Source organism: Ovis aries, chromosome 7, assembly GCF_016772045.2.
Source record: "Ovis aries strain OAR_USU_Benz2616 breed Rambouillet chromosome 7, ARS-UI_Ramb_v3.0, whole genome shotgun sequence".
Classification (NCBI taxonomy): Eukaryota; Metazoa; Chordata; class Mammalia; order Artiodactyla; family Bovidae; genus Ovis; species Ovis aries.
The window spans coordinates 50,003,285-50,016,444 of NC_056060.1; the positions used below are offsets into that span (position 1 = coordinate 50,003,285).

General features: G+C 41.3%; 1 protein-coding gene and 1 long non-coding RNA gene across 4 annotated transcripts in view; one reads left to right on the plus strand and one right to left on the minus strand.

Moving 5' to 3' along the window:
• LIPC (lipase C, hepatic type) overlaps window positions 1–13,160 on the minus strand; it is a 187,223-nt gene that overhangs the window by 171,497 nt on the left and 2,566 nt on the right. The gene's annotated exons all lie outside the window — the stretch shown is intronic.
• Window positions 1–13,160, plus strand: part of LOC121819974 (uncharacterized) — a 193,011-nt gene that overhangs the window by 116,887 nt on the left and 62,964 nt on the right. Inside the window, exon 4 of the long non-coding RNA XR_009601210.1 lies at window positions 5,839–5,972. This is a non-coding gene — a long non-coding RNA (uncharacterized LOC121819974). The remainder of the gene's footprint in view (window positions 1–5,838; window positions 5,973–13,160) is intronic.

Sequence of the window (13,160 nt, forward strand, 5' to 3'; positions counted from 1 at the left end):
GGTGGAATGTTATCACGTGGAATGTGCTTGGCACAATCAGCTCTCATTTGTAACAAATGAGACAAAAATTACTTCCTCCATTTTACAAGTGAGGAAGCTGAGATCCTAACAGTCTTTGTCTGAGGTCACACGTCAGACATATAGATTGGAGCTGAGGACTTCTGAGTAAACTCTGATCCTCTCTCATTGCAGAATCTGAACTGAAAAAACTAGGGAACAAAGAACTGAGATCTCCTTTTACACTTATTTTTATGTTCCCTGCTCTGGGCTGACCCACTTATTCTCTCTATCAGAATTACAGCTACTGGTTTGTGGAACAATTAAAGAAAGAATAACAACAACAAATGAAACCAAAGCTGTCTTTTTTTGTGACTGGATACTCTGGAACCAATAGTGCACTTCATGATTTTAGTAGTTTCAGTAGAATGGAAAACCCCCTTTCCTCTGTTTACATTGTGCTTGGAAGCAAAAGGAAGTAAAGATTCAAGTTGGTTTTGAGCAACTAGGTAGACACGGACAATTGCTGGCTCCTTCAAGTTTGACAAGGGTTTTCTCCCCGTGGGAAAGAGGGTGAGCATAGAATAAACTCTGTGCCTGCATCCTGCAGCCGCTTCGGGTGTTGATTGGCCTTGGTGAAGGGTTGTCACGCTGTGCTCCTAAGGGAGGCCAACGGAGCTATGAACTGAACTGACTGATTGCAGTAAACTAAGGGCACAAGTTGGGAAGTTGGGCCATCAGCATGGCAGCTCCCTTTCTTTGGGTCTCAGTGAAACCGTTTACCTCAGATAGGGACTTGAACCCACGTGGCTGGGACTCAAATCAGTCAACCTGCTTGGGACTCAAACCCAGTCAAAACCCTGCTTGGGACTTGAACCCATATGGCTGGGACTTGAACCCAGCCAAAATCTTGCTTGGAACTTGAACCCATGTGGCTTGGACTATGGTATTTGGTTTCAGGACTCAATGAAGCTCAGGTTCTTGATGCCTCATCACAGAAAGAATTCAGTGAGAGATAAAGTGATAGGTAAGAAAGGATTTATTCAGATTCAGAGAGAAGCGCACTCCACAGACAGCGTGTGAGCCATCACAGAGGGTGAATACAGTCGTGAAATGTGGTGTGGTTAGTTTTTATAAGCTGGGAAATTTCATATGCTAATGAGTGGGAGGATTATTCCAACGATTTTTGGGAAGGGGGTAGATTTCCAGGGTTTGGGCCACTGCCCGCTCCTCAGTCTTTTAACAGTGCCTTGGAACTGTCATGGCACCTCTAGGTGTGTCATTTCACTTGCTAATTGAGGATCAAGGGATAGTCTTGTCTGCTATCTTGGGTCCCATTTGATTCTAATCAGTTAATGTCATGTCCTTGGGCTATGTCATTCTTTCAAAAGTTGTGCCCGGCCCCTTTCTCTCCTGTTACACCAGTGCTTCTGACAATGGGATTGCCAGGGGGCACTGTCCTTATTCTGAGTAGCAGGCAGTTCTGGGATGACACTTAGGTCCAAATGGCCCAAGCCTCTCTACAGCAGCTGGTACTTGCTCCATGTCACACAATCATTTCACAGAAGTTTTCTGAGCTTAGCAAATGAAGTTCTTGGCTGCAAGAAATCAGGAACAATGATCTGATTCAAGGGCTGCCAATGACTCATCATTTTAATACATAGTGTCTCACTGTCAAGGTTAGTAATCAATTCCTAGGCAGGTCTACAAGTCAGGGGTTAATAGTTCAGGGGCCTGCATCCACATGCCAGACTCTCTATGTGATCTCACTGCTACTGCTGCTGCTAAGTCACTTCAGTCGTGTCTGACTCTATGCGACCCCATAGACGCCAGCCCACTAGGCTCCTCAGTCCCTGGGATTCTCCAGGCAAGAATACTGGAGTGGGTTGCCATTTCCTTCTCCAATGCATGAAAGTGAAAAGTGAAAGTGAAGTTGCTCAGTCATATCCGACTCTTAGCACCCCCATGGACTGCAGCCTACCAGGCTCCTCCGTCCATAGGATTTTCTAGGCAAGAGTACTGGAGTGGGGTGCCATTGCCTTCTCCGAAGTGATCTCACTGAAACCTCAAAATAACCCTGTGATGACGCATGTATGATTATGCCCTTTATACAGAGAGGAAAACTGATACTTAGGGAGCTTACTCAGTCACCCATATCCACACTCTAGTAAGTGGTGGGATGAAAACTGAATTGTGTTTGTTTATGGTGTTGGAGAAGACTCTTGAGAGTCCCTTGGACTGCAAGGAGATCCAACCAGTCCATTCTGAAGGAGATCAGCCCTGGGATTTCTTTGGAAGGAGTGATGCTAAAGTTGAAACTCCAGTACTTTGGCCACCTCATGCAAAGAGTTGACTCATTGGAAAAGACTCTGATGCTGGGAGGGATTGGGGGCAGGAGGAGAAGGGGATGACCCAGGATGAGATGGCTGGATGGCATCACTGACTCGATGGACCTGAGTCTGAGTGAACTCCGGGAGTTGGTGATGGACAGGGAGGCCTGGCGTGATGCAATTCATGGGGTCACAAAGAGTTGGACACGACTGAGCGACTGAACTGAACTGACTGATGGCACCCCACTCCAGTACTCTTGCTCCCCCATGGATGGAGGAGCCTGGTGGGGCAGTCCATGGGGTCGCTAAGAGTCAGACACGACTGAGCGACTGCACTTTCACTTTTTCACTAACTTCAAAGTACACACAGCAAAAAGTAGTTTTGCCAAGAGTAGTAGGAATTGGCTATTAGCTCTGTATGAATCTAAGACTTAAAAAATGGGATTGCGTTGTGCTCTTGCGTTGCAGATAAAGACGTAGATTGTGTATTTATTATCATTATTTTTAAAAACAAATGTTTTCAAGCCCTTTCTAAGTGGAGGTAGCCTGAAACAGTCCATGAAACATAGCAGAAGATAGATGTAATGGAGACATTATGGTAGACTTATATAATTTACATGAAGATTAATTTTCCCCAATTGGCAGTAAAAAAAGACCAGCCAAGATGAGGGGGCTGGAACTTTTACTCATAACCTTTGACAAGTACAGAACAAAGTGTTTGACAGGCAATTGTTAGGGTGAGACTGTGCTACAAAAGACCTAATTTACACATCATCAATGGTCATCCAGTTATTTTTGAAACCATCTGGGCCAGGTCATGTCTAAGGGTCCTCCAGTATGAAATGACGAGGTGCTTTGACATGCTTTGATAATTCTGTTACAGCAAAATTTTTTAAAAGGTAAAATCATGACTTTCAGATATAAAATTGAACATATGGTAAGTATTTTATTCAACTTATTAATGAGGAAGCTGGTAAGGGTGTTATAACTAGTTCAAAGGAAAAGCTAAAATCTCCTAAAATTTATGTGGGCAAATAGAAATGCAGCTAGCTTCCAAAGTCAGTTAAACTTCTACAGGACAGCATTTCGTACTTCTGTTAGCTTTCTACAGTGTACACAGTTGCAGAGTGCCTCAAGGGCAATGGATGCTGGAATCAGATAACCTAGGAAGGTTGCGCTGGGTGGGGACAATGCATAGTTTTCTACTGAAGCACACTTTTCTCTTACAATTCCTGTGTTAAGAAATGATAAAGGAAGTATCTAGCTGCAGAATTTTAAGATAATAGGTTAGTGCTTCTTCTGGAGGAAAGGCTATCTCTTTTGATATTTATCTTTTGAGTAGAGGCTTCCCTGGCGGCTCAGACAGTAAAGAATCTGCCTGCAATGAAGGAGATCTAGGTTTGATCCCTGGGTGGGGAAGATCCCTTGGAGAAGGAAATGGTGACCAACTCCAGTATCCTTGCCTAGAGAATCCCATGCACAGAGGAGCCTGGCAGGCTACAGTCCATGGAGTTGCAGAGTCAGACATGATTGAGCATATTTTGTTATAATAGAAAACTGGATTTTCTTGGTGGCATCTCCACTTTTTTAGCCTCAGTAGCAAGCAAATTATTTAAAATCTTTGTGCCTCAATTTCCCTACTCTAAAATAGGGACAGTATTGGGGATGAATAAAGGAGAATAGCCTGTGAACAGCGCTTAGCATAGTGCCCACCATCCTTATTATTACAGTCTTTCATCATGCTTTTTGTTTCTCCTACACTTATATGTTCTTTCCTTTCCTCTTTTTCTGCCCATTTAACTATGATAAAGAATAGGAAAACTACTTATAGTGGTTTTGAAAAATGTATAGATAGGGTTTACGCTTCTTGGTCTTGATTTTGAAAATTAACTACATAAGTTGTTATGTATGCCTTTGTATTTTTTAAAAAACAAAAAGCCTTCTCCAAAAAAAAAAAAAAAAATTGTTTTCTGAGTGATTTCCACCATCAGTCTTAGAACAGCTAATCCTGAACTTAAATTGAAAAACTCATTTTCAATTGGCTCCTTTTTGCAGGTTAATGGCCAGAGAAAGCAGGCTCTAGAGTGGGAAAGGCCCTCAGAGGGGTCCTTCCAGGGGTGCCCAGGACAGGACCCACCACCTGGAGGCTGACTCATGGGAGTCAGGACTCGGAGCTCTGTGGGTGAGTCTCTCCCTGTCTGACTCTTCAGACCCCAGGGGTCACATCTGAGGGCCAGAGAGTCTTCCTTGGGGGAGGCACAGCGTGTCGCAGGCAAAGAAGAAAATCGACCACACAGCTCTGCCCAGAACAGGTGGTGCAAACCTGCCTTTGGGAAGTTTATTTTTCCCCTTGGGTTGGCTAGAGGAGGGACTCTTTTCAAAGGCCTGGATGTCTCTGGGTCAGAATACCTGTCTGGATTTGACCCCATTGTCACTAGCAAAGCCCATTAACAAGTCCCAAGAAATAAAAATAGAATCTGGGTAACAAAGTCTACTCTTTTTTTTTTTTTTCCCCTTTTCCTCTGTGCTTAGTCTAGTTTCGCTTGCTCAAAGGGGGTCGAGGCCTGGAACCCAGCCCTTCAGACCAGAATCCTTAGTGTGAAATGGCTGTAGTGCCTGACAGTTCAGCTCTGGGGTGCGTGCAGAGGTGCTGTAATTCAAGATGGTGGCAGTGGTGGGTCGTGGGCAGAGACGCTGCACCTGGGGAGGTGAGCTGCACACCCTGGGCCAGCCTCGCGAGATCCTCGCTCTCGTGACCTCCTTGCCCCGCCCTTGCTGAGGAGGTTCCTAGAAAGCAGCCCCCGCTCAGGCTTGTCTGGGAGACCACAGACTCTGCAGCAGGAACTCTTACTCTTCTGACTTTCTTTTTTTCTGAACCAAAGTCAATCTCCTTCTACTGGCTCGAATGACACCTGGCAGGAGAACAATTACAGGCCCAACAGGAAAGTCCCAATGCCATCAGCCCCAGTTTCAGTTCTCATGCCCTGAGAAACTGCCAGTTTCTTCAGGTGAGGCCCACAGGCGTCCTCCCCTTTCCTTAGCGGCCTGAGATTTGCAGGAAACAAGACTCTCCAGTAAGCGCTTGATATGAGTGAACCAGGTTGGGTTAAGATTTTACCTCTAGGTTAATTTCAAGGAAAGGAGAAGGAAAATACTACAGCTTCCTTTGAATGCATGGCTGCGGGAGTGATATCCCCAAGAGAGCCATTTTTCACTCTACAATCCCACTCCTATCATTTAATCTGACTGTCAGGCTGAGTGGAGGGTGGGGATTTTGGGAGAGTGAACCATCATATCGATGCCTTAGGAAACAGTGAAGATTAGATCTCGGAGGTCAGCCGGTGTGTAATTGGAATCTCGGGGCTAGGAGAACACAGTCAGATTTACACAGGGCTTCTTGTCTCTAGGGATTCTTTTATTTTTTTTTGCTATCATATCATCTCTGATAGAGCAAAACTGCTTGTTTTAGCTCTTGATAGAAAAGTAACTTCCCTTGTCCATTTTTTCACAGGCAATGTATAAACAAGGAAGAAAGTGGAAAAGCCTGTCATTATGTGTAGCAATACCGACTTTTGGTCATATGCCACAGAGAGGGGCGTGGATTTGAGGGTAGAAGATCTGGGTTTGAGTCCAGTTCTGCCTTGGGTAAGTTATGACATTACTACAATGAGAATAATGAAAGCCGTAATTCCAACCTCACAAGGTCATGAAAATGAATGATGGTAAATATCTAAACATTCTTAAGCAATAAAAGAACCCACATGAAGTAGAGACCCCAGGCTGGGATGTTGAGTAGGTGAGTGTGTTTGTGGAACATAGAAATTTTAGCAGACTTGGGGGTCCAAACGGTTCTGCTTCCTGACCTCAGAGCAGGATACTTGTCATTACCACAGGGGCCCAGGGCAGCCAGCAGCCACCAGCACAGGGAAAGGTCTGGTTCCTAGCAGGTCAGGACTCTCTTAGAAGGCAAAGAGGGAATGCTGAAATGCCCACTCTAAGTGGTTTATGAGTGTTGAAGAGGAAGAAAATTTCCTCTACCCTTCTAGGTTCTTCTGGCTGGTCTAAAAATTAAAATGGCATGAAGCAGATTAATAGGAGAAAAATGAAACAAAAGTTTAATAACACTGGAGAGATCCAGGAAAACTGAGTAACTTGCCAAAATGGCCAAAGCCCTTACCTAAAATACCATCTTCAGCTAAAGACACACGAGGATGTTGGGATAGTGGTTTGGGGCTTCAAAACAGAGGAATGCAATTCACATGAAGATTAAAAAAGCAACATATGTTAAAATAGTCATTTGCTGGACCATAGAGACGATGGGCAGAGTGGACTCTGATCTCTAGTTCCTGCTGAGTTTTCCGACTAGTGCTAACCCATATTCTTTGCAGAGCTCTCTGGTGATAGCTCTGTTCTGGAAACAGGGCACCTATCTAAATTCTTTTAGGTAGTTAGGGATAAGGTCACAATTTCTTCCTGAGTCTTTTGGGCTCTGATTGTTTTGAGCTCAAAATAATCTGCCTGCCAAAGAGATGTTTTGGAATGGCAAATTTTGCTCCCCTACATGAGCTTCAGAGAGGAAGGCAAAACATGAATGGGCTACCTTGCAAAAATAATTCCTGCAGACTTAGGAGGTGGGGGTCAAGGGCAGACGAGATCTAGTGGACTGCAGGAGAACTGAGGGCTATTGCAATGTGGGAAGTACTGGGGACCTCACCCCTACTCCTTAGTGAATAAAGCCTGATACACTTAGTTATTAACCAGGTGCGTGCATGCTAAATTGTTTCAGTTGTGTCTGACTCTGTGGCCCTATGGATTTCCCTGGTGGCTCAGATGGTAAAGCATCTGCCTACAATGCGGGAGACCTGGGTTCGATCTCTGAGTCAGGAAGATTCCCTGGAGAAGGAAATGGCAACCCACTCTAGTACTCTTGCCTGGAAAATCCCATGGATGGAGGAGTTTGGTACAGGCTACTGTCCATGGGGTCGCAAAGAGTCGGGCATGACTGAGCGACTTCACTTACTTTCACTTTCTTTCTGTGGCCCTATGGACTGTAGCCAACCAGGCTCCTCTGTCCATGGGATTTCCCAGGCAAGAATACTGGAGTGGGTTACCATGCCCTCCTCTAGTTATTAACATGGTAAGGAATTAATATTGCAGTGAAGCTTGCTTTGGTTGTCTCTCTGACTCTCTTTGTTGGCCCTTCCTATCTTCACTGCCCCCTCCTTTACTGAGTTCTGAGCCCCTGAACTGCCTTCATCCCCCCCCCCCCCCCACCCCCTGCCCCCCAACCCATTCCCCAGGAAAATTACTGCTTGGTTTTGCTTTCTCCCTGGAGACCCATGAGGAGAAAGGTTGGGTATACAGGTGAGATCCTCTGAGCAATGCATGTGGATGGAAAAGAGAAGATGTCAAGGGGATAAGCTCTGGGAGTTGCAGCATTTAGAAGTCAGGACAGTGAGGAGGGACCTTTCTGCTTTTGCAGAATTATTTCTTAAGAGCAAGTTCTTAGTGGTAACATTTCTGGCTAAAGAGTGGGAACAAGAGTCTGTAAATGAATGTATAAATCGGTTTCTGGGCAGCTTCACCATCACTGAATATTAGCATTCAACTTTTTTTTTTGTTCTTTTCGAATATGTAAATTGTAATCTTCAGAATGCTTTCATTTACATTTCTTTGATTTCTAGTGAGCTCTAACATTTTCCCACTGTTTGTCTACTAATTGTATCCCCTTATGAGAATGGCCCTGTCTTTTACCTATTTGTCTTTTGGAATCTTGACATTTTATCTTACAAATTTGAATCAGCTGGCTTTGATAGATCTTAATTCTTTGTAATGTTTGATAAAAATATTTTCCCTGTTTAAAAAAAATCTTCAGTAATGCTAATTCATATAGTGCAATTATTTAAATAGCCTCAAAGTTGAGAAAGTTAAAATTCCCTCAGAGAGGTGGTGGGTGTGTTAGCCGCTTAGTCGTGTCCTACTCTTTGTGACCCCATGGACGTTAGCCCACCAGGCTCCTCTGTCCATGGGATTTCCTAGGCAAGAATACTGAAGTGGGTTGCCATTTCCTTCTCCAAAGAGAGGTAATAAACACTTGTTTTCAATTTTCTGCAAGTTCTATAATTAGATTTTATATTTAAATCTTCAATCAACCAAAGCTTCTTTTGGTGAATGTTTTATTTTTAATTACTTTTTCTATTATAAAAAATCAATAAATGTTGATTATTGAAAAATAAGGACATTAAGAGCAAAAATAGAAACATGGTGAAAAGGATCCATAATTTCACCATCCAGAGATAGCCACTTTAGACAAATAATGAATGTTTGTGAGTGTAGCACCATATACCCAGATTCATCAAATCCTAATATTTTGCTGTGTATGCTTCTTATTTTTATTAAAAAATAGAATACCTGTATACCTCTCTACCCTAACCTAATTTCATTTTCTCCTGAAAGGCAACTCCATCCTGAATTGGTACCTATAATTCTTATCTTTATTTGTATATGTTTGCAGCCTAGGTATATGGTTATAAATATATAGCATTATTTCGTATGTTTAGAAATTACTATACTATCTATAATTTGTTTTTTCATTTTATTTTTGGGATTTACCTCTGCTGATAAAATTGCTATAAATAGTCACATTGTATATCACAGTTTGTTCATTCTTTTGACGGGTATTTGTGTGGTTTAATTTGTGCTTGTTTTTTGCTGTTACAAGCAATGTTGCAATGGACTTTCATCTTCTACAAGTGAACTTCCAGGGTTTACTCTTAGAAGAGTGAAATTGAGGGCTTGTGAGACATGTGTGTCCTTAGTGTTGCTAGATGTTGACAATTTATTCTCCAAAATGGTTGTTCCAATGAGTACATCATCAACAGAATTGAATATTTCTCCAATTTTTCCACATCATCACCAGTACTTGATAGTACTGAATTATCTAATCTCTACCAGTTTGATGGATATAAAATGGTATCTCATTGTTTTAATTTTCATCTTTCTGATTACTGCTAAGGTTGAGCATAGTTTTATATGTGCCATTGGTCATTCAAATTTCCTCTGCTATACGTTGCTTGTTCATATCTTTTATCCATCTTTCTATTAGTTCATTAGTGTTTTTCAGTAAGAAAAATGTCTTCTTCCCATTTGCATTGTCTTTTCATATTGCTTATGATGCCTTTTTTTGAATAGAATTTAAAAATTTCACGTCAGATTCATCAGGGTTTTCCTTCAGGAACATTCTGTAGAACAGGTAAATTTTTACCTTTATACTCTTAGAGTATTTTGGCAGGGCCTAATAATTAAACTGATATAAGATCAAGATCGCCAGGAGAAATATCGATAACCTCAGATATGCAGATGATACCACCCTTATGGCAGAAAGTGAAGAAGAACTAAAGAGCCTCTTGATGAAAGTGAAAAAGGAGAGGGGAAAAAGTTGGCTTAAAGCTCCACATTCAGAAAACTAAGATTATGGCATCCAGTCCCATCACTTCATGGCAAATAGATGGGGAAACAGTGGAAACAGTGGCACAGTGGCTGACTTCATTTTTCTGGGTTCCAAAATCACTGCAGATGGTGATTGTAGCCATGAAATTAAGAGACACTTACTCCTTGGAAAGAAAGTTATGACCAACCTAGGCAGCATATTGAAAAGTAGAGACATTACTTCGTCAACAAACGTCTGTCTAGTCAAGGCTATGGTTTTTCCAGTGGTTATATATGTATGTGAGAGTTGGACTATAAAGGAAGCTGAGCGGCAAAGAATTGATGCTTTTGAACTGTGGTTGGAGAAGACTCTTGAGAGTCCCTTGGACTCCAAGGAGATCTAACCAGTCCATCCTAAAGGAGATCAGTCTTGGGTGTTCATTGGAAGGACTGATGTTGAAGCTGACACTCCAGTCCTTTGGCAACTGAGCTGATGCAAAGAGCTGATTCATTTGAAAAGATCCTGATGCTGGGAAAGATTGAAGGCAGGAGGAGAAGGTGATGACAGAGGATGAGATGGTTGGATGGCATCACTGACACAGTGGACATGGGTTTGGGTGGACTCGGGGAGTTGGTGATGGACAGGGAGGCATGGCGTGCTGCGGTTCATGGGGTCTCAAAGAGTCGGATGTGACTGAGCAACTGAACTGAACTGAAGACAGACTAATAAGAGAAAAGTATACAAATTTATCCAAGTATTATGTGACAATGGGAGCCCTTATAAGACCCAAAGAAATTGTGACACTTACAAGCTTTTATACTGGCTTGGACAAAGAGAGGCAATTGTGGAAAAGTAAATCATATAGAGAGGCTAAAGGCAGATAAAAATTATTTTAACAGGGTCTGTTAGTATAGGATTTTCTTGGTTTTGATTCCCCATTAAAAAATGTTTCTTTTCTCTTGTTACTGGGAAGCCATCTTCCACATGGGGATTTAAATCTCCTATTTTAGGAGGAAAGGGAGTGATAAGAATGCCCTTCTCACAGGATGCTTTTCAAGTGCCTGTAGCTTAAAACAATACAAAGGTATTCTGTGATTTGTCACAATTTTTGCATTTCTAGAATTTAACTTTATTGGTCAGCAAGGGTTCTTGCTACAGCTACAATCTCTAAGTTCAGCTAAAAATGATTTTTCTGCCTATGCTCATTGGGCCTGACATGATGTTCAATAAAAGCAGATAAGTGATATGCACAAGACATTCCTGTTTTGCATGCCCTTATTGGATATAATTTATAATGCTAAATCAGTTCAGTTCAGTTGCTCAGTCAAGTCTGACTCTTTGGGATCCCATGGACTGCAGCACACCAGGCCTCCCTGTCCATCACCAACTCCCAGAGCTTGCCCAAACCCATGTCCATTGAGTCAGTGATACCATCCAACCATCTCATCCTCTGTTGTCCACGTCTCCTCCTGCCTTCAGTCTTTCCCAGCATCAGGGTCTTTTCCAATGAGTCAGTTCTTCTTTGCATCAGGTAGCTGAAGTATTGGAGCTTCAGCTTCCATCAGTCCTTTCAATAAATATTCAGGATTGATTTCCTTTAGAATGGACTGGTTTGAGAGCCCAAGGGACTCTCAGAAGTCTTCTCCAACACCACAGTTCTAAACCATCAATTCTTTGGTGCTCAGCTTTTTTTATGGTTCAACTCTCACATCCACACATGACTACTGGAAAAACCATAGCTTTGACTAGACAGACCTTTGTTGACAAAGTAATGTCTCTGCTTTTTCATATGCTGTTTAGGTTCATTGCAGATTCCAAGGAGAAATCATCTTTTAATTTCATGGCTGCAGTCACCACCTGCAGTGATTTTGGAGCCCAAGAAAATAAAGTCTGTCTCTGTTTCCATTGTTTCTCCATCTATTGGCTAAGAAGTGATGAGACTGAATGCCATGATCTTAGTTTTTTGAATGTTGAGTTTTAAGCCTGCTTTTTCACTCTCCTCTTTCACTTTCATCAAGAGGCTCTTTAGTTCCTCTTTGCTTTCTGCCTTAAGGGTGGTATCATCTGCATATCTGAGGTTATTGATATTACTGAGGTAATGCTAAATGGCTACATTAATTTCTTCATTCATTTGTGTTCCCATGCATTCATTTATTCACTTATTCAACAACTGTTTTTGAAAAATCTGCTATGTGCCTGCTATCCTCCTGAGTCTGCTCCTAATTTTTTCAAACCAGTTGTATTGGAATTGATACTTGTGCATATTTACAATCCTAAGCCTAGTGTTTATGTGTGAGTATGCTTGTGTGATATTTTTCACAAATCCGTGGATGAGGATGATACTTATCTCTTAGAATGAACTAAGTATCAGGTCTTGTTTCTCTGTGATTTGGAAAATCTGTTTGTTGACTCATAGAAATATTATTCAGAGTATTTGTTTAGGCCATATTTCTTTTGGTGAATGAGGTAATTCTTAACAACTTTCTCAATTTCCTTCTCCATCAGTATTTTCCTGTTTTTTGTATTTTGTTTTGCTAACTTTTTATTTTGTATTTGTATTGTCCATTTGGCTAAACAATTCAAATTGATTATCCTAAATTGTGACTGCAATGATTTATATTTTAAAATCCATTATATCAGTTTTTAAATCACCAGTCTTTTAATTTTATTGACTAATACCTTTTATTTATTATATTTACAAGGGTTTTAATATATCTTATACTCTTTTCAGAGAATGAACATTTAAATTTACTTCTACCAATTTTCTATTTTTTAGTTTATATCTGTCATTTTTTTATGTTTCCTCTTATGTTGACATTCTTCATAAGATTTTAAATCAAGTGTTTAGTTCATTTATTTCTTATTTCTAAAATAAAATCACATAGATCTATACCTTTCCCTCTTGGTTTATCCACACTCTTACTTTTAATAGGTGGTGTTTTCATTTTTTATAGTACTTTGGAAATTATGATCATATTTTTAATTTTCAACTTGACCCTGTTGCTCGGGAAAATTTTTGTTTTTGTTGTTAGAAGCTGTCAGCCATGTATTTGTTTATTGTTATTATAAATTTTTGCTTGCATATACTTTTAAACTTACAGAAATGTTGAAAACCAGATTAACTTTTAGCTAGATTCACCGTTTATTTTGACGGAGAGAATTGATGCTTTTGAACTGTGGTGTCAGAGAAGACTCTTAAGAGTCCCTTGGACTACAAGGAGATCCAGCCAGTCTATCCTAAAGGAAATCAGTCCTGAATATTCATTGGAAGGACTGATGCTGAAGCTGAAACTCCAACACTTTGGCCACCTGATGAGAAGAACTGACTCATTGGAAAAGACCCTGATGCTGGGAAAGAGTGAAGGCAGGAGGAGAAGGGGACGACAGAGGATGAGATGGTTGGA